Genomic DNA, 6,488 nt, shown 5'->3' on the forward strand with positions numbered 1-6,488 from the left:
GATCTGTATGACCAGCTCGCTGGATCCTCAGTCTTTTCCAAGATGGATTTGAGGTTGGGCTACCATCAAATCAAAATCAAAACTGGGGACATTCCCAAAACGGCCTTTGTTACTCGTTATGGCCAATACGAGTACACCATTATGTCCTTCGGTTTAACCAATGCCCCAGCCACCTTCTCTCGGTTAATGAACTCGGTCTTCATGGAGTATTTGGATAAATTCATCGTAGTATACCTCAATTACATACTCATCTACTCCAAGAATGAAGAGGAACATGCCGAACATCTAAGGCTGGTATTGACGAAACTTCGAGAGCATCGCCTTTATGCCAAATTCTCCAAGTGTGAATTTTGGTTGCCAGAAGTGACCTATCTAGGCCATGTAATCTCCGGTAAGGGTATTGTTGTCAATCCCGAGCGAGCTCAAGCCGTCCTTGATTGGACTCCACCTGAGACGGTCAAGCAAGTTCGGAGCTTCCTTGGTTTAGCGAGCTACTGCCGCCGCTTCGTCGAGAATTTCTCCAAGGTTGCTAAACCTCTAACTGAACTCCTCAAGAAAGATATAAAGTTAAAGTGGACCCCACAGTGCGAGTTCAGCTTTCAGGAACTGAAAAGACGCCTGACATCTGCTCCCGTACTGGTACCACTAGATTTTTCCAAGGACTTTATTATCTATTGCGACGCCTCGCGACAAGGACTAGGTTGCATACTCATGCAAGATCATCAGGTAATTGCCTATGCCTCACGGCAATTACACCCCCATGAGGAAAATTATCCCACACATGATCTAGAGCTTGCAGCTGTAGTCCATGCACTCAAAACTTGGCGACATTACCTTCTCGGTAATCGTTGCAAGATCTTCACCGATCACCAAAGTTTGAAATATATCTTCACCCAACGGATTTGAATCTCAGGCAACAACATTGGGTCGAGTTGATCTCGGATTACGACTTAGGAATAACTTACACCCCAGGCAAAGCCAATGTCATGGCTGATGCGCTAAGTTGTAAATCTTATTGTAACAACCTGATGTTACAACAAAGTCAACCACTTCTCCATGAGGAATTTCGTAAGCTTAATCTTCACATTGTTCCTCGAGGATTCATATCCACCCTGGTGGCGAAGCCTAACCTTATGGATCAGATCATAACCGCCCAGCGGTATGATAAGGGCATATCCCGAATTAAGGAAAACATCGCTAGCAGAGTTGCTAGATGTTTTTCCATGGATGAGCAAGGTGTTGTCTTCTTCGAGAACCGCTTGGTGGTTCCCAAGAAACAACATCTACGCCAGTTGATTCTTAAGGAAGCTCATGAATCCCCTCTCACCATTCATCCCGCTAGTACTAAAATGTATCAAGACCTACGCTAGAGGTTTTGGTGGACTAGGATGAAGAGAGAGATTGCTCAATACATTACTAGTTGCGACGTCTGTCGTCGTGTTAAAGTAGAGCACCAATGGCCTGCTGGCACCCTTCAACCTTTGGCTATTCCTAAGTGGAAATGGGATAAAATCAGTATGGATTTCATCACTGGGTTTCCCAGGACCAAGAGAGGGAATAATGCCATCTTTGTCGTGATCGACCGTCTTTCCAAAGTAGCCCATTTCCTACCTGTTCGTGAGAGTATCACCGCTAGCCAGCTAGCTGAATTATACATCTCCCGAATAGTGTCTCTTCATGGTGTCCCATTGGAAATTAACTCAGACCGTGGGAGTCTCTTCACCTCTCGATTTTGGGAAAGTTTCCAAAATGCTATGGGAACTCGTCTCTCTTTTAGCACCACCTTCCATCCTCAATCAAGTGGTCAAGTAGAGCGAGTCAATCAAATTTTGGAAGATATGCTCCGAGCTTCTGTCATCTCATTCGGAATGGGTTGGGAGAAAAGCCTTCCATTCACGGAGTTTGCTTATAACAATAGTTATCAAGCTAGCTTGGGCAAAGCTCCTTTCAAAGTTCTCTATGGACGAAAATGTCAAACGCCTCTTAACTGGTCAGAAACCGGGGAAAGACAACTCTTTGGCCCGGATATGATTCAGGAAGCAGAAGAGCAGGTTCACGTTGTTCGTGAGAAATTGAAAACAGCCCAATATCGTCAAAAGAGCCAATATGATCGTAAACATAAGCTCATGACTTATGAAGTTGGCGAGAAGGCTTACCTTCGGGTTACTCCGTTAAAGGGAACCCATCATTTCGGTATCAAAGGCAAATTGGCTCCTCGTTTTATTGGATCCTTTCGCATTCTTGCCAAACGAGGAGAAGTTGCCTACCAATTGGAACTACCTTTGCATCTTTCCATAGTTAACGATGTCTTCCACGTTTCTCAACTCAAGCGTTGCTTCGCGGATCCTATCCGTGGAGTGGACCACAAAATGCTTGATCTACAAGATAACCTCTCATATCGGGAATATCCCATTCGTATCCTTGATCAAGCTGAGCGTACCACTCGACGACATAATATCAAGTTTCTCAAGGTTCAATGGTCACACCATTCTGAGAAAGAAGCCACTTGGGAAAGGAAGGATCGTCTTCGACTCGAGTACCCCACCTTCTTCCCGAAGGATCCTAAATCTCGGGACGAGATTCTTTTTAGTGGGGGTGAGTTGTCACACCCTAGCTGGTTCATGCATTAGAGTGTTGCATAATGTCTACTTTTACATAAACTTGAAATGGGGATGACAGAACCCCCAGCATCCCCCTGGAAACAACTAGGGTTTACTAAAATTAATTTCAATGAACCCAAAATGCCTTCACAAAATGTTCATCATTTCTGGATTGGGTTAAAACCCCTGGCAAAAATGGTGCACTCTTTTCTAGGACATTCTGGATTCTTTGAATTAAATCATAAGTATTTGAATTTGGGCATTTAAATGCTATAAAATATTTTAAATGCCTAAATAATTCTGGAGTTAAGTGAGGGCCGTTAGGAATAATCCCAACAGAGCCCACAATTATTTTTGGGATTTTAGTAAGTGCCTAAGTATTTTTAATAAATCCCTAAAGTTATAGAAAAATAGAAAAGAAAACAAACAGGAAAAGAGAGAAAGAGAAAGCTTACCTGGCGCCCACCCCAGCAGGCCCACCTGTCGGCCCAGCCCAGCCAACGCTCCAGCGAGCTACTTGGCTTGGCCAGGCAGGCAAGCAGCTGCTCGACGGCAAGCACAGCATGCACGCCACGCAGCTTCCCGCTGGCTCGCCGCTCCCCTCGTCGAGCTGTCAACGTGGGACGACCCCCCTCTCTCTCCCCCGACCTCGCAGACATTCGCTCTTCCCTCTGGTTCCTCTCTCTCGCCCTCCCCGACGTCGCCCGAGATGTCACCGTCGCCGCTGCTCGCCGCAGCCACGTCCAACGCCATCCCCGCGCCCTCTCACCGTGTCCGGACGGTTCGCCGTCATCGACTACGTCGACTAGCCAAGAAGCACGACGCCGGAGCCCCTGCATCGTCCCCGTCGCTGTCGTCTTCAACCTCCGGCCGCCGAGATCCCCGTCGCCGTTCTGACCGCATCGAGCCTTCCCCGAGCACACTGACCTTATCTGCGGCTTCCCAGTGAGCTACTGCTCCTCCCCCTTCTCTCCGCTTTGTCGCTAGAGCTTTGTAGCCGCCGTGTCTTTTTCGTCTGAATGCACCGCCGCCTGACCACTTCGCCGGCGATGCTCCGGTGACCTTTTGGTCACGGGCTTGTGCCCGTCACACTCACTGCATCACGTAGATGTTGTAGGTGCAAGCGCCACGCTGCCTAGGCCACTGCAGCCATGCGCACGAGCTGACCCGAGCTTCGGCCTGCGCCAAGCTCATCGCCGGCGATGCTCCGGCCACTCCCCGGACAAGCCATCACCACGGCTGGATGCGGGCGAGCACCAGCTGCCCGTAGCTGCTCTCCGCGCAGCAAATGATGCCCTGTGGGCAAATCCCGCAGCGCGCCGCCGCGTCTGGCCTCGCCGGCGGCTAAACGCCGGCATGCTTTGACCCGCTGACCGGCGAGTTGACCACGCCTGACCCATGTGGGCCCAGGTTGACTCCCCCCTGAGCCTATGATAGGTGGGGCCGACTTGTTAATTAGTTTAGGATTAGTGCTAACTAATTTTAGTTAGATTAGGTCACTGACATTTGGGCCCAGGCCCCACTGACAGTTAGTTAGTGTTAACTTAATCATGTTAGTTAGCTGAGACACTGACAAACAGGGCCCACCAGTCAGGTTTGACTGGCCCTGGCGCCTTTTACTCGCTGACGTCATAGTGACGCAGTGCTGACGCAATTATTCATTTTCTGGATTTATTTTTATATAGGAAATTCCAGAAAATAGCCAAAACTTCTAAAAATAATAGAAAATCAACCATAGCTCCAAATCAAACAAATTATATATGAAAAATGATCAGAAAAATTAAATCTATCCATCTATAATGATTTCATGCATGACAACCCACTTTAACCTTGCTGTTTAGGTGAAACAAGCTAACACACTTATTATGCATAAGAACTTTAACTTCCATTTGAATCTTTGGTTCAAATGGACCCATTTCAACTTGTTTCACATTGCATTAGGCAGGACACATCATTTTGCCATGTCATGGCATGCATCATATTGCTACATATTGTCATGTGTTGATTATGTTATGTGTGTACTTCGTGGTAGGTTCTGCCTCCGAGGATATCTCCGAGTATCCAACTGAAGGGCAGTACCCTACTACCACTCCATCAGGCAAGCAGCCCATTTGATCATATCGATACAATCCCATGTTCCTGCCTCTGCTCTCCTTTACTGCATTAAGGCAACAACATTTCAAACTGCTGTGTGCTGTGGTAGTTGAACCCTTATCCTCTGCATGACCTGTCATTGCCACAGTAACTAGATGAAACCCACTAACATGTGTAGGAGTTGATTGAGCCATGTATGTGTTTCCTACCTTGCTATGCCTGCTATGCTTAGAGTTGTGTCAGGTCTGGTTCATCTGGGTGATGGGCTAGAGTGAAATGATTATGTCGGTAATGTGAGGGATGTGTTGAACATGATTTGGTAAAGGTATCGATGAGAGGCCATGTAGGAGTACATGGTGGGTTGTTTCATTGAGGCCATCCCTAAGAACTAATATCTGTATGTGTGATTTTAAGAATCGGCTACTACCATGCATTGGGATCCTTAATTGACCCTCTCGGCTTCTTAATCACCCTTGTACTCTATCCAGGAGTTGCAAGCGGTCCCGTGCCATGGTAAGGCGACACCCGTGGGGATACCGTGCGTGAGGCCGCAATGTGATATGAGGTGTTACCGGCTAGATTGATGTGACATGGAATCGGGGTCCTGACACGCTTGGACTTGGGAAATCCAGTCACGAAGTCCATCTCAATATTGTCAAACTTCCATTCTGGAATGGCAAGAGGTTGGAGGAGACCAGCTGGCCATTGGTGTTCTGCTTTCACTCTTCTGCAGACATCACATTCATTCATGAGCTGAGCAATCTCTTGCTTCATTCGAGTCCACCAATACGACTGCTTGAGGTCATGGTACATCTTTGTACTTCTAGGATGAATAGAAAGGAGTGAATTGTGAGCCTCATTCATAATGACATTACGAAGGTCACCCTTAGGAACAACAATTCGATCCTCGAAGAATAGAGTATCTTTGTCATCAAGGCGATAGCACCTGTACTTGGGTTGGCTCTTGGCAATCCCAATCTTCACCTTCTTCACCATTGCATCAAGAAGTTGAGCCTCACGAATCTGATCTTCCAAAATAGGAGAGACTTGGAGGTTGGCAAGGAATCCTTGAGGAACAACTTGGAGATTAAGTTTGCGGAAAGCTTCACAAAGATCCGGTTGGAAGGGCTTGAGAATCAAACTGTTGCAGTAAGCCTTCCTACTCAAAGCGTCTGCAATGACATTGCCTTTGCCTGGAGTATATTCAATACTCAGAATATACTCTTGAATCATTTCGACCCAACGAGTCTGCCTGAGGTTGAGGTTGTGTTGAGTGAAGATGTACTTGAGACTCTTATGATCAGTGAAGATGTCCACTTTCCTTCCCAACAAGAGATGTCTCCATGTTAAAAGAGCATGGACAACTGCCGCCAACTCGAGGTCATGAGTGGGGTAATTCTTTTCGTTGGGCTTCAACTGGCGAGAGGTATAGGCCACAACTTTCTTCTCTTGCATTAACACAGCACCGAGACCTTTAAGGGAAGCATCACAGAAAACCTCGAATGGCTTGGATTCATCAGGAGGAGTCAGAACTGGAGCTGTGACTAACTTCTCTTTGAGGGTGTCGAAAGCGATGTCACATTCAGGCGTCCAAACATACTTCACATGCTTCTGGAGGAGGTTGGAAAGAGGCTTCGCGATCTTAGAAAAATTCTCAATGAATCTTCGACAATAGCATGCGAGCCCAAGAAAGTTGCGGAGCTGCTTCACATTCTGAGGCGGTTCCCAATTCACAATTGCCGACACCTTCTTAGGATAATAGCTATGGCCTTGGCGGATATGATATGCCCAAGG

This window comes from Triticum aestivum, chromosome 3A (genome assembly GCF_018294505.1).
Source record: "Triticum aestivum cultivar Chinese Spring chromosome 3A, IWGSC CS RefSeq v2.1, whole genome shotgun sequence".
Taxonomy (NCBI): Eukaryota; Viridiplantae; Streptophyta; class Magnoliopsida; order Poales; family Poaceae; genus Triticum; species Triticum aestivum.